This window comes from Puma concolor, chromosome B1, assembly GCF_028749965.1.
Source record: "Puma concolor isolate L17-30 chromosome B1, mPumCon1.1.hap2, whole genome shotgun sequence".
Lineage (NCBI taxonomy): Eukaryota > Metazoa > Chordata > Mammalia > Carnivora > Felidae > Puma > Puma concolor.
Genome location: NC_141670.1, coordinates 78,319,078 through 78,332,180, shown reverse-complemented (window position 1 = coordinate 78,332,180; position 13,103 = coordinate 78,319,078). Strand labels below are relative to the sequence as shown.

Genomic DNA, 13,103 nt, shown 5'->3' with positions numbered 1-13,103 from the left:
TTGTTGTTTTTTTCCCTTTTTTTCACTGACTGTAATTATGCTTTCTACCTAGAAAATTTTTAACCTGCAGTCATGCTATTGAATGGCTAAGAATTCTAAAAGGTTCATTCCACATCAGAAATATAAGCACACTTCATATGATGTCCTTATTTTACACCACAGGGATGTTTGAATGAAGAGCCTGTTATAGAATAAGAAGCAAAACTCCAGATTCCCATTCAATTACTTGAAAATTGTCATTAGTGCAAACAGTACACATTTAAACTATCACCCTGGAATCCTAAATCTTAAACTCAATATAGAGATTAAATATCAGCAGAAAAATAAATATGGGTTGAGAACTAAAGTTTTGTTTTTCTTCCACAACATGGAAGAGAGTATACATGCAACAGACATCAAGAACAGGCTAACCAGAGACTGAACAGATGCAAACAAGATGCCAAGCAAAACTCAGCTTTTTGCCAAAGGTTTTCCCCAAGAGGTGAATAACATTATCCACAAGTATAAGGAAACTGCAGAATTGGTTTGGTAATGAAATACTCTTAGCCACTTTTTAACGTATGATTTAACATTTCTGTTTTCTACTGAATAGGACAGGTTTATTAATTATGTCAGAGGGAAACCCATATTTATTATTCAATGAAAAGATAACAGTATTTTAATTTACTTGAGAAGATTTTACCATACGTAAAATCGAAAACATGCATTTTTAAACTGACTTTTGATAGTGTAAGACTATTAATACAATTATAGTGTAATGCTGCAAGATTAAAATTAAATATAAAATTTTCAGGCAGGAGCACTTTGTATTATGTGACGCTAATTGCAACGTATTATAATTTAAAAAGCCATATTGTAATTTTCATAAAAGCTACATAAGTTGGGCCACTTCATCATTGGAAGGTTAGATAGCCATATAAAGGAATTTGATTTTTAGAATATTTTCTGTTCAATAGTTCATAGGTGCATCACAGATGATTTTCAAACAACAGAAAAATGTAGCCTATCAGTAACACCTATTTTTGTCTTTGACCCACCATCAGTGATCTTCTTTTATTATTGGCACTCAGTGTTTATAAACAGAAATAAAAACTGGCTACTGTGTTTACTGTTTTTATTTTACTAGATTATTTCTAGAATTAGAAAAGCAATCAAACCAAGTCATGAAAAATACAGAAACCCTGCAAAATTGTTGTGAATTAGGCAGTAATGCACCTGACTGGTCCCCAAAGTGTCCAGAGAAACAAAAGCTTTCAAAGTTTTCAACCATTGCTAAAAGCAGGCTCCACACTTAGCTCCGTGCATTTCAACACTGGAGCAATGTTCATATGTCGTAGACCATCCTACAAAGATACATAAATTGTCTGTATCCTTGACTGGGCACCTGTGACTTTGGAAAATTAAATTTCACATCCATTATTTATGAGGTCAGCACAAATCCCTTGACAGAATTTCAGCCTAATTAGGAAGTATTAAGAAAGGTGCGGATGTCCTAACTAGTTCACATAAATGCTCCACTGGTATAAAAAGTAGGTAACTACCTTCTGACTGAGGACAGGTCATGAATCCACAGTATTTATACCCAAGATCATCTACAGAAATTCAAATTTGTTTTCCTGTTGTAGTTTTGAGTTTTAAGTGTTCAGGACCTATCTTGAAGTTTCTTCCATGCCAAAGGAAGCAGGAGGCAGGAGACCAGATATTTTCCTTTTTTTACTCTTTGCCTTTAGGCACCTCTTCCCCATTGACTATCATCAGTTCTTTTACTTTACTTCTCCTCATGCCTCTTTGCTCTAATTCCACCAGCTTCTATCCTGCTCCCTCTATTCACTCCTGCTTCCTATCTATAAAATCAAGCAAACCTTAAGATTATTTTAAGTAAAACTCATTTAGGGGTGCCTCTGTGGCTCAGTCGGTTAAGCGTCTGACTCTTGGTTGCAATTCTCTCTCTCTCCCTCTCTCTCTGCCCATCTCCCCTTGCACTATCTCTGTCTCTCTCAAAATAAATAAGTAAATAAAAACTTTAAGCAAAAATCATTTAAAACATATATTGTTTTGGGGTGCTGGGTGGCTCAGTCAGTTAGGCGGCCTATTACAACTCAGGTCATGATCTCGCAGTCTGAGTTTGAGCCCCACATCGGGCTCTGTGCTGACAGCTCAGAGCCTGGAGCCTGCTTCCGATTCTGTGTCTCCCTCTCTCTCTGCCCCTTCCCTACTTGCTCTCTGTCTCTCTCTCTCTCAAAAATAATAAACATTAAAAAAAATTTTTTAAACCATATATTGTTTTGGGGTGCTTTGGTGGCTCAGTCAGTTGAGCGTATGATTCTTGATTTCAGCTGAAGTCATGATCTCACTGTCTGTGAGTTTGAGCCCTACATCAAACTCTGTCAGCACAGAGCCTGCTTATGATTCTCTCTCTCCCCCTCTCTCTCTTTTTGCCCATCCCCTGCTGGCACTCTCTCTCAAAATCAATAAATAAACATTTTTTAAAATATATGTTTTAAATGTGAATATTATATATGGGTTTTAGTTTTTCTATTTTTACCAGAACACAAATTTGTCACCACAAAACTTTCATATATTTTGTTACAATACTTCATTATGGTCAGTCAGTTTTAAGACTCAGTCATTCAAGAAGTATTTACTGGATCTGTCCAATATTCGGTCCACGACAGAATTTATAAGGGATCAAGGACAGGTTGGGGGGGCAGAGGAGGACCAGAAGATACTTAAACCTGGTTTCACTCCCCCTAAAATTCTTTAAAAAAAAAGGCATAAGCATTTAAATAACATTATGCTCAAAATGTATGTTACTACTGAGGCAGGATGGCAGGCTGAGCACAAACATTTACCTTTCTCCCTTTCAAATAAGACTGAAATGAATCTACAAATGCAGAAAAGGGAATGTGATAGCAAAAAGTGAATTAGGAAGGAAAGCAGAATGGACAGTAAGTTCTGAGTTGTCTACAAAGTTTAATGAATTTGGAGAAGACAGGTTACATGGAATTATTGGTGTGACAATATGTATGAAGACAAAACATGGAACAGCAGATGACGGCTGTACAGAAGGCAGGTCTATTTTGTCTGAGAGGTCCCAGAAAGGTTCTAACAACACAACCTGCAGGCATGGAAAGCAAAAATAGGTTGTACAGCAATACTGAGGGTATTAAAGGGCTAACTACTGAACAGCTGGCTAAGTCCTTCCCACTTTCACTTTCAGACAACTGGCAGAAATACCACATAATGCAGCCTATCCCTAAAGAATTTAGATATTTTTCCTTGGAAGGCTTACACTCCAAAGGAAAGCATCAGACTGTCTGTTACACAGTACACATCTATCTACCAGTCAACATGCCTACTCAAGTATACGTAGTTTTTACTCAGGGGGACACAGCAATATATAATGGCATAGGAAAGCTACACCAGCGAGTTATGCTAATAAAACTTCCCAATTAACAAGTGAAAATGATCAACCATGCACTACCAGACATTTGAAGAAAATAAATAGCACAAGACTAGTCTAAGAAATATTGCATCCATATAATAAAAATAGGTTTCTATGAGGGGAAAAAGGAGTAAATTAGAGAATACGATTTTTTTTTATTTTTTTAACGTTTATTTATTATTGAAAGACAGAGAGAGACAGTGTGAGCAGGGGAGGGGCAGAAAGAGAGGGAGACACAGAATCTGAAGCAGGCTCTAGGCTCTGAGCTGTCAGCACAGAGCCCGACGCGGGGCTCGAACTCACAAACTGCGAGATGATGACCTGTGCCGAAGTCGGACTCTTAACCGACTGAGCCACCCAGGCGCCCTGAGAATAAGATTTTAAGGGAAATTAAAAATATAATTACTGAAATATAGTATGTGTGCCAACTATACTCAAAATGTTTTAAAAAAACGTAATTATTGAAATTAAATTTCAATGAAAGAACTATAATATAAAGTCAAGAAAACCATGGAGTAAAAAGAAAAAGATAATAAAATGGTAACATAGAAATACAGATGTGTAGATATTTCAAATTTTATTGTACTTTAATAAACAATATACAAGATATAATTTTTTTATGATTACAAAACCTGCAAAGAGACAAGAAATTCACAAGCAAGAGAATACATACACATTTTCCTTGATGGGGTTACATCCCAATAAACCCAATATATGCTGGAAATATCCTAAGTCAATAATGCATTTAATACACCTAACCTACCAAATACAGTATCACAGCCTAGCCTACTTTAAACACGCTCAGAACACTTAAATTAGCCTATAGTTGGGCAAAATCATCTAACACAAAGCCTATTTAATAATAAAGTGTCTATGGGGCGCCTGGGTGGCGCAGTCGGTTAAGCGTCCGACTTCAGCCAGGTCACGATCTCGCGGTCCCTGAGTTCGAGCCCCGCGTCAGGCTCTGGGCTGATGGCTCAGAACCTGGAGCCTGTTTCCGATTCTGTGTCTCCCTCTCTATCTGCCCCTCCCCCGTTCATGCTCTGTCTCTCTCTGTCCCAAAAATAAATAAATGTTGAAAAAAAAATAATAAAGTGTCTGGAGCACCTGGGTGGCTCTGTCGGTTAAGCGTCCGACTTTGGCTCAGGTCATGATCTCGCAGCGTGTGAGTTCGAGCCCCACGTCATACTCTGTGCTGGCAGCTCGGAGCCTGGAGCCTGCTTTAGATTCTGTGTCTTCCTCTCTCTGCCTCTTCTCCTGCTCTTTCTCTCTCTCTCTCTCTTTTCCTCTCTGAAAAATAAGTGCTAAGGGGCACCTGGGTGGCTCAGTCGGCTGAGCGTCCGACCTCAGCTCAGGTCATGATCTTACAGTCCAGGAGTTCAAGCCCCGCGTCAGGCTCTGTGCTGACAGCTCAGAGCTTGGAGCCTGCTTTAGATTCTGTGTCTTCCTCTCTCTGCCTCTTCTCCTCTCTCTCTCTCTCTCTCTCTCTCTTTTCCTCTCTGAAAAATAAGTAATAAGGGGCACCTGGGTGCCTCAGTCGGCTGAGCGTCCGACCTCAGCTCAGGTCATGATCTTACAGTCCAGGAGTTCGAGCCCCCCGTCAGGCTCTGTGCTGATAGCTCAGAGCCTGGAGCCTGCTTCAGATTCTGTGTCTCCCTCTCTCTCTGCTCCTCCCCTGCTCATGCTCTGTCTCTCTCTGTCTCAAAAATAAATAAAAACATTAAAAATTTTTTTCAAAATAACATTAAAATAATAATAATAATAATAAAGTGTCAGATATCTCATGTAATTTATTGAATACTATACTGAAAGAAATAGAATGGTTGTGTGGGTACTCAATCCACACAGTGGGTTGACTGACTCTCAATCTTGGCTCAGGTCATGATCTCATGGTTCATGAGATCAAGACCTGCATCAGACTGAACTGACAATGTGAAACCTGCTTGGGATTCTCTCTCTCCCTCTCTCTCTCTGCCCCTCACCCACTCATGTGTGTGCTCTCTCTCTCAACCTCACTCTCTTTCTCAAAATAAACATTTTTTTAAAAAAAAAGAATGGTTGTAAGTGTATTGATTAAGTTTATCCTCGTGATCATGTGGCTGACTTGGAGTTGTCACTGCCCAGAATCATGACAGAGTATCATATTCCATATTGCCAGCTCAGGGAAAGATCAAAATCCAAAATCCAAAGTATGGTTTCCACTGAATGTATATGGCTTTTGCATCATCATAAAGTTAAAAAGAGGGGCGCCTGGGTGGCGCAGTCGGTTAAGCGTCCGACTTCAGCCAGGTCACGATCTCACGGTCCGTGAGTTCGAGCCCTGCGTCGGGCTCTGGGCTGATGGCTCAGAGCCTGGAGCCTGTTTCCGATTCTGTGTCTCCCTCTCTCTCTGCCCCTCCCCCGTTCATGCTCTGTCTCTCTCTGTCCCAAAAATAAATAAACGTTTGGAAAAAAAAAAAAATTTTTTTTTAAATAAATAAATAAAGTTAAAAAGAAACTGTAAGTCGAACCATTAAAAGTCAGAAACCGTCTATATCCAACACAAGCAAGATACAATGATTGAAAAATGGGGTATTCAGGAGATAAATGGAAACTCTATAAAAGAACTAAAGGGAAATTCTAAAACTGAAAAATACAATATTTGAATTTTAAAAATTCTTTCAATGAACTTAACTTCTAGACTGCACAATGCAGAAGAAAGAGTACTACACTTGAGAGTTCAGAAGTGATAAAGAATATATGGATAACACTTTAATTATTTTAAACATCACTTTCTACTATAGTTACTATTACACATGCAGCTTTAGCTTCTGACCTTTCAGATTTGATTTTACCCAACTGCTATGAATGACATCATTGGTTTCTTCATAGGTAATATATTTGTAATTGAGATAAAAACTCAAAAGTGGTAAGGTGGTATCTGGAGTCTAGTATAGCTGTCAGCTTCCCATTGGTGTGACTAACCAAGGAAATAAATCAGCTTTCTTTTTTTTTTTATGTTTATTTTTCAGAGACAGAGCAAGAGAGAGACAGAGTATAAGTGGGGGAGAGGCAGAGAGAGGAAAACACAGAATCTGAAGCAGGCTCCAGGCTTTGTGTCAGCACAGAGCCTGGAGCTGTGAGATCGTGGCCTGAGCCCAAGTCAGGTGCTTAACAGACTGAGCCACCCAGGCAACCCTAAATTCACTTGCTTTTCTACTCACATATGCTATTCCATAAGAACAAGCCCAATAATTCCTAAAATAGATTATATTTCAAAGGCTTGACAATTTAGAGCAAACGTAAAAAAAAAAAAAAAAAGAAAAAAGAAACACTAAACTAAAAGAAATTTAGTTTAAACTAAAATATTTTTCAAACCTACCAAGGATACAACCACATTGCATTGTCCCTGCCACATAGCAAAACACAAAGAAAAAAATACATCTCTGAGTTATTTCCTTCAATCAGAGTTGCTGAATTGATCTACCGAATAATTCTGATTATCTCTGCTGCTTTTGACAATAATTAGTCTCATAACCCTGATTATTTATTCCCTTAAGTTTAAAATAAAAATAGTTTATTTAAATTGCTTTCCTCTAGTTAATGGATGTTTAATGAATAATGTTTAATTGAATTAAACATTTGTTTGCTTAAATATTAAACATTTAATGAATAAGACAGAATAAGCACCATATATGTTTTATGGCATCTTTCTGATAATAGCTTTGTAAGGGTCTATATTCTCTTTCCCAAAATATTAAAATATACATAACACAAAGCATAACACAAATTCCAAGCAAAAATACAAAGCCATTTCTCCAAAGTAAGCAATAGTATTAACTAAAAGTCTTTTATTATAGAAAATGAACTCACCTACAGTATTTCCAACTTCAAAGTTTGTCATTTTCCCATTTCTCTTTCTCCATTCCTCTTCTAGGGCTTGGGGCTCACCTTCCCAATCCCAGACATACCATCCCTTCTTTTTGGTCTTTAGATGTCAAGTGAGCCCACCTTAGAACCCTCTGCTAAGGTTTGCCTTACACTGAAGAAGCACAGGGACAAAATTACTTCCTTCTTCTCTCTTTCTGACCCCCTCAAAATGTCCATTAACTAGAGAAAAGCAACTTAATTAAACTAAGCCACACTGGATTCTGAATGATTGATTAATAGACTACTTGACCCTCCCTGGGACATTTTTATTTTTAAAAAGGAGACTGTAATCTAAGTGAATCAGTAATGGACAGAACTTGACACAGTTCAAAAAAGTAGGGGAAAATATATAGGCTTATTCCAGGAAAATATGTTTTGACAGAAGAGCCTTCCGAGGGTCTCTTAAATTATCCCTGTTGGTGGCCACCTAACTCAGCCTCAGTTCCTGACTAGGAGAATAAAGCATTGACTGAAATGCCCTTTTCCAGTTTTATAAGTGAGCAGCAAAGTACTCTCAAACGGAAGACATTTGACTTTGAAACAGACTTCAGAAGTTGAAGTATGGTTTATTACTCCTCTGGGTGAACTGAGAAATATAAATGCTTCTTTTAACTTGGAGTCAAAATCCCAAGAGCCATCCTTAAACACCAAATATCACTAAGACAAAGGTCAAATCCTCTGTCATGTGGAAATGACCCTACAGATACTCTTTTTAGATTAATCACATGTTTTTTTAACTTTTAATTGGAGGATGAGAGTGAGCACCAGAAATATGTGATATAACCACATATTATGGAGACACAAATGAGAATATAATAGCAGAGGAACCTCTACAAACTTCAAGGTAAAGTTCAGCCTCTCACCTCATCAATCCTACCTTCTAGATCATCTACACATACACACACACACACACACACACACACACACACACACACACATTCAGTGATGGTAAAAAGCCCTATTTCCCAAATATTATTTATAGAGTATCCTCTTAAAATTTAGCTAAGTATCACCTAAAAACTTTGGAATAACACTGATAATAAAACTGCTAACATGTCTTTATTGTTGACAAAATAGGTTAGAAGTAATTACAACGCCCTTTTTGCTTTAACAGTATTTTTTTTCCTGCTTTAACCCTGGTATAAAATACAAAGAGAAGGAACTGTTTACTTCTTGCCTCCAGTTTCATCTATGTAAACTGAAGATCTTCCACTCTAGCTAATTATAAATCTTGCCCTCCCCTACAACAAGATGACCACACAGACCTCTGTGGTCATGACAAAAGTCATTAGCATTTTACTTTGTTGTACCAGTTGTAAAAATCAACAATTTGACCCTTATTATGAGTCAACTGCATTAGCATCTCAAGGATCTCTTCTGCAGAAATGTCAGGCTATACCTATACCTATTCTTTGGTGAATTTTTTCCCTGCATTAAAATATCTACTTAGCCCCTGGTGAACTTTTTCACTGCATAAAAACATTATACTTTGCCTTAATTTTCAAAATTCACTTGGTTGGTTGAATAGAAAACTACCATACAAGAAAGACATAGTTGCAATATCTATCCCCTAAACAAGAAAAGTTTAATTGATATTTTTTCCTTTTAGCTCTAAAAGTAAATTCCACTTCATGGCTAAGTAAACCTTCTACACCAAAATGTGCACCATTAATTTAAAATCTGCCTTCTGAAAACTTCTCATCAGAGGTACATTTTGAATAGGGTACCCCAGGGCAAAAGAGTATATTTAACAAATGTCTAATTTGGCCTATTTTTTAAAGACATGAACCCACAGGAAGGGGAAGAATAGGAGAGAAAACAATAGCAGCTAAGTTTTGGAAGGCAGAGAGCAGATACACACCCAGACCCAAGAAAGTTCAATCTTAAGGGGTCAGTGAGAAAAGCCAAGAACTAATAGTTACACAACAGATTCTCCACAATGTTCAGCAAATGTTAGTACCAGTTTCTCTACAACTGAGGATAAAGTGGGGTAGGCAGGTGGAAACCTAAAATAAGTAGGATTTGATAAAGGCTATTGGAAAAGTAGTTAGACATCTATATGTCTTCCCCTATTTCACTTTCCTGAGTAATGACCCTCACCCCTGCCCACGTCCCCCTCTACCACTCCCACTGAGGTCTAGAAAGAGTAAAACAGAAAGTCTTTAAATCAGGGGAATCCCAAGCAACTGAGGACATGGGAACCTTACTGAAAACAAGAGATTGAGTAACTGTGCATACAGGATACAAGGTGCTGAGACATATTCCTTCCACCCCCCATACCCTCTTTTTTTGGTGCCAGAAGACTGATAGCTAGAACTTCCTCCAGAAAGGAGATTAGAACGCATTTCTCTAGGGAGGTTGGTCAACCCAAGCAATGGCCTATCTCCCACAGTAAAGCTTAAATTTGACATTGCTAAAATGCTCGGAGCTTCCAAAAAGCTTTTCAGCCCCCATTTAGGGAAGACAGCCCAAAACAAACATCTTATTTAAGAAGCAACTTGTATGACACAGAGGCTATTCAGGGAGGGAAAAAAAAAAAACTTTTTAAAAAAATCAGAGCAGTAAGTCAAAATATCTCATCCATGATCAAAAGACTAAAATATCACAAATAAGAAATAGTCAAAGAACAGCCATAAAAGGAACTATTAGAAACTAAAAAGCAGGATTTCAAAACCAGTATAAGGGTTAGGAGATAAAATTGAAGCAATCACCCAGGATCAAAAGGATAAAAAGATGTGAAAAAGAGAGAGAGAAAGGAAGAGAGACAGAGGAAAGATACAAAAGGTAGGAGACTAGTCTAGGAAGTCAACAACTATAAAGCAGGATTTCCAGAAAGACAAAACAGAGGAGAGAAAATCATCAATAAAGTAACTCAAGAATTTTTCATCTCTTCAACCAGAAAGACTGAAGTTTGAGAAAGAATTGAGCTGGGTGCCCTTTAGTGCTGTTTCTCCATGTTTAATTTTGTGAAGAAAACAAATCCAAATACCATCAAATATCTAAGCCAAATAGAACATTCTTCACTTAAAGTATTAGAATCTTATTTGATTCATCTCTATCCCGAGCTGGAGCAAACTGATCCATCTCTAAATAAGGAATACCATTAAAGAACTCTCATTGGTTAGTCCTCAATAATGTTCTTCTCTCCCTAGAAAAACAAAGAAACCAGCAGGTGGCAAAATTATTATTCCAGAGTCTTTAGCACAGATTGCTTGTTGGATTTTCTCATAATCTGACAAGTACGAAATCTGCTCTGACCCATTTAGAACCCCAAAGCTTCATTACAAACCTCCCCAGAATTGGAAATCTGCAATTCATTAGGAACATGCTGGGATCCAGGGCTTCATGAAGGAGTTGCCTAAATTGGAGGAGGCAGTTGAAAAGAGTCTTCTGAATTCTTTCACATTTCTAAAAATAAGCAGGAGACTCTCTGGATAAGCTTAAGATATAGAAAATCAAACAGAGCTTAGGTCCTAGGTTCTTTAATGCTCATCAGAATAAAACCTTTACACACTACCCAAACTTCTCAAATACAGAGAATTAGGTTTAAAAATTGCAAGACATTCCAAGAGGAAATACTGAAGAGCAAATTTCCATCAGATACTGATCAAGGAACTTCACTCCAAAATAGTTTATGTTGATATTTCCATATCATAAATCATATTAGAAGCTTGTAACTTCCACCCCTTGAAAACATATAATTGGCTATGCTGTACTGGAAACAGCTCTAGAAAATGATCATCTCATCACTAGAATTGTATTAACAACCTGTTTGGAAAGAACCACCCAGTTTCTATATCAAGTTAATTGTCTTAAGTCTACAGAGTAATTACTAAAGATGAACAAGGTAATGTTTTTACACTTTATCACTTCAAAAGGATAAACATAGTATTTTTAGCATGTTTTAGAATTCCATGATAACTTTTTTCATAACAAATCACAAATATCCACCAGGTGTCCAGAATAGTTACTAGTTATTCTAATAATCACTTATTCACCTCTGTTCCACCTCACATAGGAACAGCTGAGAATGATTTCTCTGACCTACGTCTTTGGTCTATCATTAGCATTTGACCAAATGGACAGAGACCATCAATAGTAAAAAAAAATAAATGTATAATGCTCACATAGAGCCTATATATTACCACTTTCAAATCTGAATCACATTATTACAGTTAAAATCTGAGATTTTTCTCATACACTATTCAATACACATCTTTCAAGAAATTAAATATGTCTGCATCCAAGTACACAAAAAATCTATATCTAAATAACATGGATTGTTTAGTGATGGGACTGACTTTTAGAGGAAAGCAACAAAAACAATGGAATTGTCCTACTCTTTGAGACTGGCATAATTTTTTTTCAAAGAAGTGTTGGTCTCTGTTGACAACAGTTGTAATAGTTCAGCATTATGTACTGAATACTAAATGTATTTAATTTGGCAAAATTATTCAACTTTTAAGTAAAAAAAATTAAGTATCTCAAATAAGTGAGTCAACTCACAAAGTTACAGTTATATAGTTTATAATTGAGTTAGCATGAAGTTGCAATACTATGTAAAATCAGACACTGGCCCGAGGCCTTAATTGTCTTTACACACAATGTGGTAAATTAGTAACCTCCACTTAGAATTCTTCCTTCTAAGGCCTACAGAAGGGAAGGCTTTCCATCCTATAAGGCTCAAAACTCTGAGAGCTAACAGACAACATGTTTCCATCTTATAAAACAGCAAACATTGTTGACTATATATCTTAACATCTCTAAACAAAAAACTTTATCAATATAATTTTGTCAAATCCTACAATAAAACGTGTTTCTCTGGACAAACTTTGTGACAAAAAAAAACTGCTTTTAAACGCTTTTTTAAAAATACAGATAATGAATACTACTTAACCCAATCGATACTGCTTAACTACTTACCTCTTGCCTTAGCTCCAATGAAACTTCTAGAAACAAATTCACTGCCCCAAAGTTATAATGAGCTCAGCAGCTTGATAGTACCTAATCCCTGTATTCTTCCTTTATTCTTTTTTTAATCTGTAATTATCCACCTTTAAAATTTTTGTTTAAAATTTTTAAAATCAATTCCAAATAAGTCATAAATAATTGAATTCGTTTTCTAGACCCCTGACAACCCTGTGATTATTTCCTACTTCTCACATATGTCTGCCTTCATTAGACACCCAAAGAATTCTAGAATCAGAATATTTCCTTGTAATCTACTAGATGATAATTGGCTGTTACTATAGAACTACTTATAACAAGGTGAGCCTTTCTATTCCAGGCAAGAATTCAGGCTAACCTCCTTTGTGGAGAATACCAAATCTGACCACAGAAAACAGTAAAATACCTCACAAAAGGAAGAATCCACTTCCAGCATGTAAGATTTAGAAGAATCAATAAAAGTTGACTGAAAGATGAACATTTCTTATCTTTCATTTCTTAAAATATTTATCATGTAAGTATAAAGTTACAATTATCCATGATGATTAAAGCTTCAGTATTTACAAATGTCAAGTATTAAATTACATCAAAAAACTTGATCATTCTCAATGTTCTAGTCAAATGCAACATCAAACGCAAAACTATCAAATGTTGCACAGTTGCCAGATCTAGAATATTGAAATAACACTGAAATTATCTCTCACTGGCTTAAACTTATAAGAGTTAGCTCAGCCTGACTGCGCTTAATAGCAAATGGTTTAAATACTATGATTTGCATCTTATTTTCATACACACACTGATG

The 13,103-nt window shown here is 36.6% G+C and overlaps 1 protein-coding gene across 1 annotated transcript in view; it reads right to left on the bottom strand.

The window, feature by feature from the left end:
- Nucleotides 1-12,522, bottom strand: part of IQCM (IQ motif containing M) — a 461,312-nt gene extending 448,790 nt beyond the window's left edge. The window contains exon 1 of the mRNA XM_025921378.2: nt 12,278-12,522. The gene's annotated coding sequence lies outside the window, so the exon portion shown is untranslated. The remainder of the gene's footprint in view (nt 1-12,277) is intronic.
- Nucleotides 12,523-13,103: the final 581 nt, after the last annotated feature.